Here is a 16,127-nt window from a genome sequence, read left to right as displayed (position 1 = left end):
AATAAACTATTATAAATACACAATAGGTGCTGTAGCACCAGATTAGGAAGGTATGCAAGCATACTGAAACGAATATTGTCAGATTCAGGGGGGTGTCATGTGAATTTTTGTGCATGTGACAACTTGTTAAATAAAATGGAGCGTTTAATTCACCGACTGAATCACCAACGTTTAACAATAATACTTCCATCTGTAATTTATACCTCTGAAATTCATTACTGTATGTATGCTGAGGTGAGGGACACCAAACGAAAAAAAACTTCCAAGTTACTTGTCACTGCAGAAGGTGATGCAAGGAATTCTCCTTCATGAATGAGTCAAAGAATAATTTTTTCAGAGATCCACAAATTGCACAGATTTTTTTTCCATACAGTAGACGTGGAGGTAGTGCATGAGATGGTGACCACCCATTTCCTACATGACTTTCTCCTATCATCTAAGAATACCCAATGATGTACTGCTCTAGCGCCTGATGGTACAAATCTAGATGTTCATTTGTTAATTTGCGGTTAAATTTTCAGAGCGCCTGCAGTCAACTGATTCTAGCATTTTTCTGTTCCACCAAGGAACAGAAGGATGTCTAGGGTTTCCCGATGTTTGTGGGATGCATCTATCAGAATTCTCAAGTATTATGGATGTAAAAGATGAAAGTTGATCAAGGACATCTGCACCATTGTCATACTGTGATGGGAAGGCTTTATGACAACCGTTCCAATCAGCCTTTTCAACAATCCATCTCCGTGGCCTTTTGCTCACCTTCTGGTTGACACCAAAAGCAATAATAATTAGCCAGTGATCACTACCATGAAAGTCATCACAGACAGAACAATTAAGACAAGGGAATAAATTTGGTGACCATCTGGAGAAGTCGATGTTGTCCAACGTACCATACAATAAGGATATGCCAATGATAGTCTCCTTTTAGTTCGTGGCAATTCACAACAACTAGAAGACCGAGCACAGCCGGCCTTGTCAACTGCAGAGGGCTGGATGGACATTCAAAATTTAAAGATTTCTATGCTCAAGATGAAGTTTATGCTTCTCAAGGGTGCAGACGAATTACTGTAGTCGTAACCACCCTATTAAATATAAAGGCTGTGTAATCAGCCGAGTTAGAGTGGTGTTTTGTTTGATGAAAAATTGCTGTTTAGCAACCACATTAGGCAAGTAGCAGCGGATGCTGCCTCAGTGATGCACAAACTTAGGAAAATTGCTCGGAAAGACTATGGGTTGTCAGGCCGTCAAATGTACATGGTGTACAGAGATGTCTTCGAAAGCATGACCTCTTACAAGACACCCATTTGGGTGCATAGATTGGATATGAATAGAGTTCTTTAAAATTCACTTCTTTAAAATTTAAGGAGTGCCCAGTGCAGAGCCTTAATTGTATGCACTGGTGTTTTTAAAACAATCTCCTATGAGGCTACCAGAGTATTGGAAAAGGCTCTCCCAATCGATTTAGTGGTGAAAGTTCAGGCAGTCATGTGGAGATTGCAAGGAGGTTGGGAAGCCAAGGTATTTCCGATGTGGTTTTGAGTTGGGCCAGTACCAGAGCAGAACGGTGATCACAATTCACTGGATATAAATTTCAGTCAGTTGCCCATCTCCCGCGTGCGGAAGAGGCTGCAGAGCCTCACACTGGAAGCATGGCAGCTGGAATGGGACACCATGACTAAAGGAAGATCCTTGTATAAGTTTATACAGGATTTGGGGGGATGGTATGCCTCAAGCTCGTTTTTAAGGGCAATGGGTGCGCAGGTGCTCACCAAGTATGCTAACTTGAACCAATATCTGTTTCGGTTCTACCTGGCAGCCGATGAGCTGTGCGTCTGTGAGGAGGTCCAGTCAAATGAACACCTGATGTTTGACTGCCCTGCTCCTGGGGGGGGGGGAGACCAGGACACCCTGGAACTTAAGAGGTCAAGGGGAAAATTGGCCACTCAGAAGCAGCAAGTCAATATGACGAGAGCCATATTGTCGAACCGTGTGGGAATTTGTAGAGGTGGTTGCTTTGTTCAACTGGCATCCGTAGTTTGCTTAAGGGAAAGACTCTTCCTGCATTACCGTGGAAAGAATCCTGAGTATGGCTGAACATCAGCCAATTATTATGGCTACAAGCACTATAAAATGGTAGACAGGTACTTGCTGGCATTCAGCAACCTGGGCGTGGCAGTGAATTGCTGCCTTGACAAAATAAATTTTATTATGATTGTCATATATTTTTAGTAGTTGACGGGTGCGCCTACTCATTTTAGCAAATATATGACAAGTGAGCAGTTGGGACACAAGCCGGTGGTGTATGGCACCGCGCTTATTCCACTCATGCTGTTAGGTAAGCTCTAGAAGCTATGTTAAGATACTGGTCACTAAACTGTTCAAGGCTTAGTTGCCATTTGCAGCACAGACATTTGGTCTTATGCTTTAGGGCGACCAAATAGGGTGGTGGCAGGAGAAATGCCAAGCAAACCAATACAATAAGGACATGAATGTGTGTGACCCATTATTCAGTAAACAAAGGTCCAAGTCTTGTCTCACTCTTATCATATTTCCTTAAGAGGAGCAAAAAGATGAACCCCAGGAAATATAGTGGGTACTGAAATCTGCTACTAATAACGACGGCGATGGAATTTGCACAAGATCTGACATTTCTAGAGCATTGAACTCAGAGTTCGGTGAGAGATACAGATTGCAGGTATGCAATTTAAAGGGAACTGAGATTTTTACAGCAACAGTAGGAATGAGGGTAGCTAGTGGTATCCTTGTAGCCAACACCTCATTCAACATGAAAATAGCAACACCACCTTCCTCTACTGTCTACAAGACAGTTGTGTCTCTCACAGCTATAGCCTCTGTGCGTTACCACATTTGCTGTAATGGATGCGTTTCTTGGATGCACATTATAATTGGTTCATGTGCACATATCAACACTCTAACATCTTCAATGCGGGACCAAAGACATCTAACATTCCAACTGAATAATGCTCATAAAGGTAGCTAGATACAGAAATACAGATAAATATATGGAAAAATTAGTTATAGGCGAGTCGGTTTTTCTTTTTCAAATTATTTGTTTTAAAATACTCCGATGCCCTGGGGTCGGCCAGTTCCCTCTACTAAAATCCTCCAATAAACATGGTATTGATGGGGAAGATTTTGATAAATGGGAAATTGCAGACGACATCCCAGAGGAGGTGGTTGTGCAGGCTTCTGTAAAAAGTAGCTTATTTTGGTGGCTTACCACCAGCTGTATTTACTCCAGTCCGCAAAGGAAAAACTTTAGGGACAGGAACTTTCAGAGGGATCCCACTAATTTTAGTTTCATTAGCTGTAACTACTGACTTCTTATTCATCTTCATTTACTAGAAATAGTTTCAGTAAGAGACATCTGGTTTAACGAGGTTTCAAAAGCTAAGTGTCTTTTTATATTCTTTTCGGCCAGGTAGGAAAGAAAGCTTTTGCTTGGTACAGATTTCTAGAATTGCTTCTCTTCAATTTCAACATCAAGCTGAATGTGCACCCCTACAGTTGGTGCATTTTTCTTCCTCCTGGCATCAGTGACACTATGACCTTCTTTGGCACACTGAACACAAATTGAAGTTTTTGAACAAGACATTGTGTTATGGCCATACTCTTGGCATTGGAAACATCATCGTGAGTTGGGGATGAAAGGTCGCACCCGAACTGACAGGTAACCCACTTTAATCTTCTCTGGTGGTACCAGAAGATTAATATAGTTAAATAAGCATTAAATTAACTTAATATAAGGGAAGGTGTAGATTCTTCCACTCCATTCTGTCATTTCTTTATTCATTTCACCTACACAACTTCCTGGTTATGAAGTTCATCAGCTATTTCAATTATATCCATGTCCAGAAGGTTACGGCAAAAAATTACTCCCAGCTTGTATTTAGGGTCTTGTGGCATATCACACTTATGTTTATGCCACCCATATTGCTGAGACGTAAAAGAGAGACGCTCTGGTCATCATTAAAAGTTTTTATTAGAATCTTTCTGTCTCGTAATTTTTCAATGTTATTCGGAGAACCACTTGAACCAGTTACAACTTTGTTAATCAGGAAAGGCGAGACCTTATGGAAGGAGCCACCTTCCTGATTATTCCAAAGAACAACAAAGCGAATATTTTATATTTGATGTTTTAGAATTTAATGTAGTCTCTTCTGCAGGATTATTATCCTTGTCAAACAAAGCTTACCAAAGCCTTTTCACCAGACAACAATTGGTGGTTTTTTCAGATGGACCACCAACTATCATCAAATTTATTTGTGGACTTGAAATTTTGGTCCCATGAGTACCGGCGATATAATGGACCACTCCAGCATATCCCAACCCCTGTAGGGGAAGACACCCACCCTGGATCCACTCCAGCACAACACACACATACTGGAGCTAGAGATAAATACAACTGGGTTTGCCCAGGTGCCCAGAGGACATCGTTTGAGACTCGCTACATAGAGCCATTCAGCCATCGGCCTGATAGTTTACACCTTGGGTTATGTTTCATGAGGTGTCACAACATCACTGAGTGTACGTGTAAGAAAAAATACTGTAGAATGTTGTTTTGTAGTTGTGTAAGGGTATATGTTGTAAACTATGTAGTGTTCTTGATGTAATGTACATGAATAGTGTTCTACAGCTCAGTGCTTAGAGAAGCTGTTAATTCAATTTTTCTTACATATGAAATTAAGGTGGTTGCACTACATAAAATTGTAAAATCAAAACCATTAAATACAGTACATTAAAAAGTATGAGATACTCTTACCAACTGTGACACTTTCAAATCAATAAATCTTCATCTTCAGCAATTTAAATTATAAACTACATAATTTTAAAAACTATCCACATGTAGTGCTAAATGACATCATTTGATGACATATTAATACTCCATGATATTCCATGATATGGAATAGAGTTTTTAACAGTAAGTGACAAAGCACTATAAGCAGACATTTTTTACGTGCAGTTTATAATTTTAACTACGGATAATGAAGTATTGAGTTTGAAAGTGCTACAGCTGATGTCTCTTACTTTTTAATGAATTTTATTTGGTGGTTTTGATTTTATTATTGATTAGATTATAATTCAATACAGTGGAAAAAATATTTGATATAAAATTATATTTATATACTAGCCGGCCTATCTAGCCAGGACCTGGACCCCGAGGCTCATGTGAGGCTTAATTATAGTATTCATGCTTTATAGAAACATAAAAAAGAAACTTAATTACTAAAAATAGAATAGAAGCTACGATAACTAAAGAACACATACCTTTAACGACAAAAAATGCATAACTTATTTCTCTGCCATGGTGGCAGAACTATAATAAAGTAAATGAATAAATGTTTTTTTTCTTAATGAATATCTTTTAATTCACAACTTCATCCTCTTTAGGGGAGGGCAAAGAAATAATGAATATTTTTAATATCCTAACCTTCAAGGGAGCTACGACTTGGTCGATGGCTTAAAACTTCCCCTGGGATAACATGAATGTATCCTGTAAATTTGGAAGTAAACGGTCAGTTGGTTCTCGTGTGATGCGATAACAAATAGACAAACTTTATACATATATATATATATATAGGTTGAAAGCTAACTTTTGCATGCATCAGATATCATGTTTAAAAGATCAAGCATATACCCAAAGCATGTAAAAGTTAGCCTTCAACCTACTAACAAATACCCCATTCGAATTTTGAAATTCTGACGATTGTAAAGATATTATAAGAGCACCCCATTGCACCTCCCAAACAGCACCCCATGAGTACCCCGTTTATTACCAGTTGATGGTGATTGTTGATTAGCCTCCCATGAGGTGCTTTCATCACCTCACTACTCTAGCCTCACAAGCAGTCCTTACAGGAAGCCCATTATTATAAATAGAATTTTTTTTAATTTATTAAAAGTATATATATATATATATATATATATACACTTCTTTTTTAAAGATGAAATATATCTAAAATCCTTTGCAGTTATGCCAAAAAACACAGGTACAAATCTGGTTGGATTGATCAAGTAGTTTTTTGTTTATCCCAAACAAACAAAAACCCTCTTCCTCTTTATATTATTATAGTAGATATATATAAAACTGTATATCCCTATTTGGCATTCATGCCATACTTCAATCCAATATTTGGCATTTATGTAAGTACATATAGCTAAGAATATGTACATACAAAAAAAAAACTCATTTTTTGTGATTGTTTCCCATAATCTTAACTATAAAATTTTATGATGATTCGTCATAGTAGTGTATACTACAATACACCACTCCACCAATCTCAATGACCAAGTAGAAGCATATCTGGCTTTCAACTGGAAGGTTCTGTATTCAAATCCCGATCAAGTTTAGAATTTTTCATTAGATACAAAAAAATTCATTATTTCCGAAAATATCATATAAAAAAAAACATAAGTGGAATTTACAATTATTCAGGATAAAATAACTAAACTTACTCTTAATCATCCTTAGTTAAATTTTATTACTGGCATGAAAAGAATGTAAATTTTTTTTTTAAATCTCTAGTAAGGATTTTTAAATGTTAATTTTTGTCCATTCATTTATCAGCACTTTTACATTTTCAATGAAATATTACCCAAATATTTGGATTTTTAAGCATGAAGTACAACATTAGAGCACTGAAATTTGGTTATTATCAACAGTGAACAATATCACAAATAAGTGAGGAAAGATGGAACTTCATCTTGTGCAAACAAAATTAATTTTGTTATGTAACCAAATCTTCTAATGTTTACTGAAGTTACATTTACAGATTGTTGCTTTTCAAATTTTGGGCCCAAAATAAATAATGAAGGGCTTAAGGTAATAGGCCTGTTTTTTTTACCTTTTAACTCTTAGGTACTAGTAGTACTTATAAAAAAAAAAATTGGACTGTTAACAAGTGTCCTTCATAAAAAACTGGCACCAAAATGTAAGATTTTGAAAATGTCTCATTTTTGGGGCCCAAAAACCATATAAGGGACAGGTGGCCAAAATCTGAAATGTTTACAGCAGAGTAACTGCATTTTATGTACTTTAAAACCATATAAAATTTATTTTGTTATTCAAAGGGGTTGAAGAGTAATGAATCAACTGCTAAAAACATTTTTCTATCAACTATTGGAAGGGGACACAACATTACACCAAAGATGAATGAGGACTTATAAGTTCTACTCAATAAAGAAATAGCAGGAGCACTAAGTTATGTTAGTTAAGTTTATTATCAAAAAGTGTAAGATTTATTCATAACTTCCATTAGCAGCAGTAAAATAAGGTAAATTGAACAACTTGCTAATGTGTTTGAATTTTTTATCATCTGTCATTCTGTAATTGACTATTTATCATTTTGTAATTGACTATTGATTAATTATCTATTTATTCATTCTAATCAGTTTGGTTGTAATTTTTATCATCTGAAAAAAAAAACACATTGGATGGGTTGTTTACAGTTAGAAGGAACAATGTTTTTAGCAGTTGATTTATTACTCTTCAACCACTTTGAATAACAAAATAAATTTTATATGGTTTTAAAGTACATAAAATGCAGTTACTCTGCTGTAAACATTTCAGATTTTGGCCACCTGTCCCTTATATGGTTTTTGGGCCCCAAAAATGAGACATTTTCAAAATCTTACATTTTGGTGCCAGTTTTTTATGAAGGACACTTGTTAACAGTCCAATTTTTTTTTTATAAGTACTACTAGTACCTAAGAGTTAAAAGGTAAAAAAAACAGGCCTATTACCTTAAGTCCTTCATTATTTATTTTGGGCCCAAAATTTGAAAAGCAACAATCTGTAAATGTAACTTCAGTAAACATTAGAAGATTTGGTTACATAACAAAATGAATTTTGTTTGCACAAGATGAAGTTCCATCTTTTCTCTTTCCAATAGGCCCTTTTTGACCCTCTGCATGATGTAAAATAAGAATGCTGCAGATCATTGAAAAAGTGACAAAAACTGCTGTTTTTACCTGTTGACGAATTTGGAAATCGATTATTACTCAAGAAAAATTTTTTTTTTAAATATAAAAAAAATATTTTTTAGCCACTACAAGGTGGGTTATCATATACCAAATATAATCAAAAATAGTGATGCACTGATAATTTGTTGAATTAAATTGGAATACCCATTAATGAAAGGAATGCAACTTTTTTAACATTAATTTATTACTTTTTAATTGTTATTAATTTAAATACTGTATTATTTAGTTAGATATTGGTATCAATTAATAAGAAATTAAATTATAATTTCATATATTAATATATTGATAATTTTTCTTTGATTTTGTTTACGATTATACAAGATTGTAATATTTGCAATACATGTCAATCTAGTTTTACGATTTTTTGCTTCAATCAAAATATTGTACTACATTTTGTTGCGGTAAAGATGATTTTAATAATTAAGAAAATTGTCAAATAATTAAGAAGTCTGGGAAATTATGAATATAAGGTTTCATTTATAATGGGGTTGGTTAATTTATACATTCAAAACAGTAAATTATAATAAAATTTACTAACTTCGATAATAAATCAATTAACTTTTTAAATATGACATTCTTTACCTTCAAAAATCTATAAGCTTCTAACTGCTAGAAGCTTTTATTAATTTCTATTAGACAATAATGTAAGAATCTAGCATATAATTTATCTCTACAATACAATAATCAAGTTTATTTCTTCTAAGGATTCAAACTACACTACTCTTTCTATGAAATATTACTTAACGCAAAACACACATTTTTAAAATTAGCTTGTCATGTTTAAAAAAAAAAATCTATCCGAACTTCCTAGTCACAAGTGCTTTGATAGATTTAATGTATCCAATTTTTCACCAATTTTTGTTTATATTTAAATTGCCAGTTATAAACAAAAAAAATACCTAAGTTTTCTCTATTCCAAGTGAATAAAAATTAACAGTAGCTTTTCTGTACCTAAAACTAACATGGATCCCAACAATATTTTTATTTTCCAAGAAATTATTTTTGAAGAGTCATATTTCCACAGTGTACACAAACTCTAATTATATTAAATATGTATTATTCTATCAGTTAAAGAATTGTTTAAAAGCTTTGAAATGGAATCAAGGCAAGTCACTAAATCACATAGAATGGAAGAAGACTATTAAATGTTGCATTAAAAGAATCATTAAAACGGTGTAAAATTATTAAAAAGAAATATTTTTAATATTTTTGAAAATTTAGCAGCCCTGTATTTGCTAAGTCAGCATTACTAATTTATATATTCATATATATATATAAATTAGTAATCCTGATTTTATATATATGAACAGGGTATTATACTATCCTATATACACATTCATAGACTTCATCAGTTGCATAAATTTTTTTAAATTATCTTCTTAAGTAAAATTATGAGTCAGATTGGAGATTATGAACTAATGTGGGGTTTAGAGAATCTGTTTTCGATAGAACTTCCCAAAGTCACTCTTAGTAAACACGTTATCTTTTTTTTTTTCAAGGGTTTCGTCATGCTCATTATATATAGTACAAAGTCTATAGGCTAAAAATCAGCACTAAAAGTATAGTGAATTGATCAATCTCATTTTTGTTTATACTCATTCAATTTTATGCAAATATGGAAAAATAAACTTAAATAATTCACACAATTCTAACAGACCAACTAAATTATAGGATATAATGGACTGAGTGTGTAAATGTTCATAAAAAATAACTACCAAACACAAAAAGCAACAATTTCAGCAGATTTATACATTAGGTCATTACTTTAAACATCTTCACTTATTTAATTAACACAGTACATAATAGTAACATTATTTTCCGCTGATTATTTATATATATATATATATATAAATAATTATTCTAACTTTGAGCAAATTATAGTTTATACAACATTCATCAATTGCCTGATTCAAAATTTGACTATTACTCTAACCTGTCTAACTACGATTACATAATTTAAAACATCAAATATAATCGACCGTAAGAACTGGTAAAGAAACTACCGTACAAAACATATGAATTACTTTACTTTATCAGAACATTACGAAGGAAGGCAAATAACCAATTAATAACGAACTATTTAACTAACTGTAACTAGGCTGTGTGGTACGTTTAGTACCATCCAGGTTAGATTAATTCCTCCTTCTACTCAACGTTAAATTCCCCTTTCAAATTTTTAGACAATAATATAAAGCTTATAAAATAAACAAAGCAACAAAAACTTACGTCCATTTGTAAACTAACATTTCCATTGTAGTTACGAGTATAATATTAATATAATCATCGAAAAAGTATTAATCATTCTTTCTATTGACGTCCGCGACTGCAAGAACAAAACGTTAATAGGCTTTCTTCTCTTCTGCGCATGGATAAAGGGTTAAGATAACGGCAGTAGGGATAAATAAATTATTGTACATATTCGTACTGAATTTTCGATCATAAATTCACCTGTTTCTGAAAATGTATAAGTTGTATTTTAATTCAAACAAATTATCGAATTTATATATATATATATATATATATATATATATATATATATATATATATGTGTGTGTGTTATAACAGCAAACATTATATAATTGCTTTACTAAAACAATTATTGTATATATTAAAATGCCGAATGGATGCAATATTTATAAATTATTGTATCTGTTAACATTTCCAACAGAATCAGTGAAAGAATTATTAATGCAATAAAATACAAATGTGAACAAAAAAATTAAATTAAGGATTAAGTAACAATTTTTTTAAAAATTAATAGGTAACTATAGTCAATAATTTAAAAAGTTATACTCAGTTACACATTTTTAAATACCTAAAATTTAAATGTTAGCCGAGTAACCAACTTGTTGGCCGCAATGGCGCGAAAGGCAAACTCAAATAATACATCTTTATATGACATCTAGTTACGAACTGCCGCGATCTGTAAATCGAAAGTTACTGAGCCACTCACTAGTAATTCAGTAATAGTGTGTTAAACAAAAATATTAAATAAATTTATGTATTACTCTTTTCCTTCACTTTTATGATCAAAAGTAGCTAATAGAATGCAAAAAAAAAATTGTTTTATTTTGAATGAATAAAAAATATTATTTTTCACTTTGTGACTACGAGGTGAAGGTTACTATTTTTTATTCTAACTGAACCAAACAATGATTCTTTTATGCAGTGTTATAAGCTAGCAACATAGGTTTACCAGACATCCTGCTTTGACAAGTACTGTCCCAGTTTTTTGATGTGGTCCCAGCATACCAGCCAATTTGTCCCAGTTAGTTTGGTAAAATTAAAAATTTCTGAATAAATAAAAATAGTGCAACCTCAATAAAATGACAATTTGTCAACTAAAGTATCCCCTCTGTTACACTCACCAAAGCCAATCTAAATACTTTGTATCTAGATCTAAGTACTTTTAATGTTGTCTAGATGTTTTCCCCAAAAATGTATAGCATGTAACCTAATGAATTTAAGTGTTTTATTTTTCATGGAATTTATAATAGCATATAGCCCTATGAATGCAGATATTTTTATTTCATTTTTTAAATACTTTGTTTCAATTAGAGTTGTCAACACTGGCCACATCTTGTTGCACATGTCCTATCTTAGTATTGGGAGTTGGCATTTGCAATTATTTTCAACTGTACATTAAATTAACATTTCCAGAATGCCAAAAAGGAACTGTATGATGTTTATTGAAGAATGGCAAAAGCATTATGTTTTTGAAAAAAAGGCTGCGATTGTACTGACAAAGTGAAATGTGGTTTTCACAATTTTCAGTAGCTCATGGTGGCCATTAAAAAATCACTTGCAATGTCTGAAACATAAAACAAGTCTAGTAGCAGCAGCAGGAGCTTCCTGAAATATATTGTCATATTTTAAAGGTACCAATTTAAGTGACAAAGAATTTCTAATAGCTGCTAAGAAGCAACTTTTGCTTTTAATATAGCTATTCACAATCTCACCTTTAAGTCGGTCAATTGTTCATGTTAACTGTTTTTGAAGCTAAAAAAGCTTCAAAACTCTTAGACGCTAGTCTAAACTCTGTCCTGAAACAGAGTTTAGACTAGCCAGAACAAAATGTGAAGCTATCATTGTTAATATGATTGAGCTACCATTGTTTCAGCAGCTTTTCAAAGATTTAAATAAAACAAATTTTGTAATGGTATCAGTAAATTCTTCTAACAGGAAAGAAATTAAAACTGCGCCAATTGTTTTGTACCAGATAGTGGCATTAATGTTAAACTTTCAGACCTTCAGTCCCCTGGTGAAATTACAGAAATACTGACAAACCATTTAATGTCAGTTATAAAAACTCTTTTTCTTCTATGCCAGAGTAGGCATTTCTCCCATTTTATTCCTCACAGCCCAATATACTGTATATTGGAAACTGCAAATGGATACATCAAAAGCCATGCTTAGATAGGTCTGGCAGAGGCTTTCTTAAATTCAAAGTTCACCATATTAACATGGCTTTTGTCAGTTACCATAGGTAAAGTTGCCGCACAAACAAATATATGATCAGCTGTCATTTCTTCTTCGTTGCACAGGATGCACTGTGGAGCTACTCTTATTCTGATTAGATGGTGTCACAAATAATCATGTCCAGTTGCTAGCCTAAAACATGACACTGTTACTGCTCTAAATAAAGTCAGTGGAGATTGTTTTTTAGAGTTGAGCATTGATGCCCAGCGTTTGTCACCACAATCTCTAAAATCTGCTGCTCTTGCTCTCTCCATGATAGCACTGTAGACCATTCATTTTGCGCTATGCAATTAAATAGGCAGGATGGACTGTGGTTGGCATGCACCCACCCACACAAAGCGATCTGCTAGTTCATTTCCATAGATACCACAATGGGCTGGAATCTATTGCATCATTACCTCATCTACGGTTTTACTGAGGTTGACCATGTTTTTTTGGCACACAAGGATTCCATAAGTAGATGGGGGTTGAGCAGAGGCAATCACAAGCAGTGCTGCTGTTGAATTCAAAGGCAGCACTGCTTGCAATTGCCTCTGGTCAACCCTGTCTACTTATGGAATCCTCAAGTGCCAAAAATATCTTTTTTCCAGCAGCATCCATTATATTTTCCAAGACCAGTGTATAAGCAGCAACCTCTCTGTCAAAATTTGTGGCATTTTTCCCTACAGGTGTTGAAAGTTGAAACAGGCCTGTGTCTGTATCAGTATTTGCTCCAGTAACTGATCTATCTGTGTATATTCAAAACCATTCTGGCTCAGGATAGTGTTCAGCTATAGTGGCTAATGCCACCACATTTTGTTCTTACACAGAAGTCAAGGATTTGTTTATGGGGATTATTAAGTCTAAAGTAACTGCAAATGGATACATCAAAAGCCATGCTTAGATAGGTCTGGCAGAGGCTTTCTTAAATTCAAAGTTCAGGCCCACACTTGAGATGAAATATTTTGTCACGTGGCTAAATGTCACTTGTGTTTTTAGCCTCTGGGTTGTATCCCTATTGTTTGCCATTAGTCACTGCTGTTTCTAAGAATGCAATCATAAAGAAGGATGGGGCATTCCTTTCTTGTCTGTCTTTTAGGGACTCAAGTTCTGCCTGTAGTTGCACGGCTAATATTGAGATTGATTTTGCCGTACCAGTAATAATCCACAGTGTCTTATTTTGAACCAAATCAAGACGCCTCAAGGCTGAGTCAGTAGTTATCATCTTAATTATAGATCCATTCTCCAGAACTGGTCTTACACATGATGTAAAAACAGTTCTTAACACCTCTGCGGTAGCTCCCCATTTTATGGCTGTTCTATCATCCTCATTCATCCTCTGAAGAATTATCTAAACAGTAGTTACAGGAGGCTAAACAGAAAAAAAGAAGACCTGTTTATTAAACCCACCGGGTTGGTCTAATTGTGAACGCATCTTCCCAAATCAGCTGATTTGGAAGTCGAGAGTTACAGCGTTCAAGTCCTAGTAAAGCCATTTTTACATGGATTTGAATACGAGATCGTGGATACCAGTGTTCTTTGGTGGTTGGGTTTCAATTAACCACACATCTCAGGAATGGTCAAACTGAGAATGTACAAGACTACACTAATACATATCATCCTTAATCATCCTCTGAAGTATTATCTGAATGGTAGTTACCAGAGGCTAAACAGGAAAAAGAAAGTAAGGCCTGTTTATTAACTCATCATTGCAAATCAGCTGATTTTGAAGTCGAGAGTTCAAGGTTCAAACCTAGTAAAGAGAGTTACTTTTATACGGATTTGAATACTACATTGCGGATACCGGTGTTCTTTGGTGGTTGGGTTTCAATTAACAACACATCTCAGGAATAGTCAATCTGAGACTGTACAAGACTACACTTCATTTACATTCATACATATCATCCTCATTCATGCTCTGAAATAATACCTTATGGTGGTTCCAAAGGCTAAACAGAAAAAGAGAGGTCAATTTATTATCCAGCACTAGTCCCAGATATTTTGCTTCATTAGTCCTACTCACGGGCTGATCGTTAAACTTCACTATGAGGTCATGTTGTTTTGAAGATAGTGTAAATAACTGAAAGACTGTCTTCTGTGGGTTAATGGATCATTTCGTTTTCTTCCGATCAGCTCTTTAGCATCTTTAACGTATCATTAGCCCACTTTTCAAGAGCTGTGATCTTGCCGCTGGTCCCTCAGATTATCAAGTCGTCAACATAAAGTAAGGTTTATGTAACAGGTGATTTTTCCATCAGAGTATCAATAATGTCATTAACCAGAACATTAAAGAACACTGGACTGAGTACTAACCCTTGGGGGAGTCCCTGTTTAACATGTTTGAATCCTGAGGTGCTTGTCCTATATTTTACATTAATATGACGGGATGGGAATGATTTGATTTGATCCATCCCATTAATTTCCAGGGAATGTAGTCTGTACAATAGTTTATACCTCCATATTCTATCAAACGCCAATTTAAAATCAATGAAGATAGTTAGTGTACTTCGCTTTTTATGGAATCCTTCTTTAATTGCCTGGGAAAGGTTTACTAACTTTTCAGTGGTATCTCTATGCTTCATAAATTCTACTTGGCACTGTGACATGCCATTCTTGATATTATTTAAGGCAGGTTATAGTCTTCTCATAACCATTTTTTCTCGCAACCTAGCAGAAAGTACTTGTCAGTATTATAGTTCGATAGCTGTCAAAATGTCTGTCAGCTGTCGATAGCTGTTCAGCATGTCTTTTTTTTTTTTAAATTGGTATAACCTGAATTGTTCTCCAAAAATCTGGGTTAACACCATTTTTCCAGGTTAGGTTAATAAACTTCAAAATAACCATTTTCACCCTCTCTCCAATGTACTTCAGGAATTCTTAGTATATGCTGTCTATGCTAGGTGCTTTTCCACTTTTTGTGTTCTCTAGTGCCAGTGTACAACCCCCTTGGAGAATGGCTAAATGACTTGTAGCTTCCTTATTCCAGGGTACGCGAGATTTCATTTGTTTGGGTTTAAAATTGCTAGTTTGAGCAAATATCTTGCAGGATTTATTAGCAATATCGGCATGTCTTGTCAGTATCTTTGACCCTTTGATAGAAGGATCAAAGGTACTGACTATAGGTTTGTTGGCCTCAATATGACTATTGTTATTCCTGAATATGAACTTGTACGCTCTAGCTCCATCTTTTCTAAAGTCCATTTTTGCAAGGTATCTTCTAAAAGTTTCTCTCTTTGAGATTGTAATGCATCTTTTAAAAATGCAATTCTTTTGTCACAGGGCTATGTAATTCTTATGGGAGCTGATTATTTAAGCTGTCCTCCGAGCTGCATTTATTTCCACCCTAAGTTTTTCAAGTTTATCTGTCCAGATTCATTTCATGCATTACTCATACTTTAGTTGTAAACTTAGTCTTCACTCCTATCACAATACTAATTGCGATTTCACATTACTGTTTAAGTGACGTAACTTTGTATCCTGGTGGCTGGTAATACTGTATGTCATCAGCTGATTTTCCTGCTTCCACTATGGAAAAGATGTCAATGCCATTGTTGATAATGAGTACTTTTAGCTCTGTATATTTATCTTGGATCAATCCTACAACATTATAAAACAGAGACTTGATTTTAATACCATGCTTGTCAGAGTCAAAGGCTGTTTTTTGGCCT

The 16,127-nt window shown here is 34.2% G+C and overlaps 1 protein-coding gene across 2 annotated transcripts in view; it reads right to left on the bottom strand.

Annotated features, from left to right (window-relative positions):
* The window catches only part of LOC142318976 (protein GDAP2 homolog), a 322,594-nt gene extending 312,217 nt beyond the window's left edge, over nt 1–10,377 (bottom strand). For both annotated transcript variants that reach the window (XM_075355719.1, XM_075355728.1), the window contains exon 1: nt 10,228–10,377. The gene's annotated coding sequence lies outside the window, so the exon portion shown is untranslated. The remainder of the gene's footprint in view (nt 1–10,227) is intronic.
* Nucleotides 10,378–16,127: the final 5,750 nt, after the last annotated feature.

This window comes from Lycorma delicatula, chromosome 1 (assembly GCF_047948215.1).
Source record: "Lycorma delicatula isolate Av1 chromosome 1, ASM4794821v1, whole genome shotgun sequence".
Classification (NCBI taxonomy): domain Eukaryota; kingdom Metazoa; phylum Arthropoda; class Insecta; order Hemiptera; family Fulgoridae; genus Lycorma; species Lycorma delicatula.
Note: the sequence above shows the minus strand (reverse complement) of the source record. Positions and strands in the feature narration are given on the sequence as shown.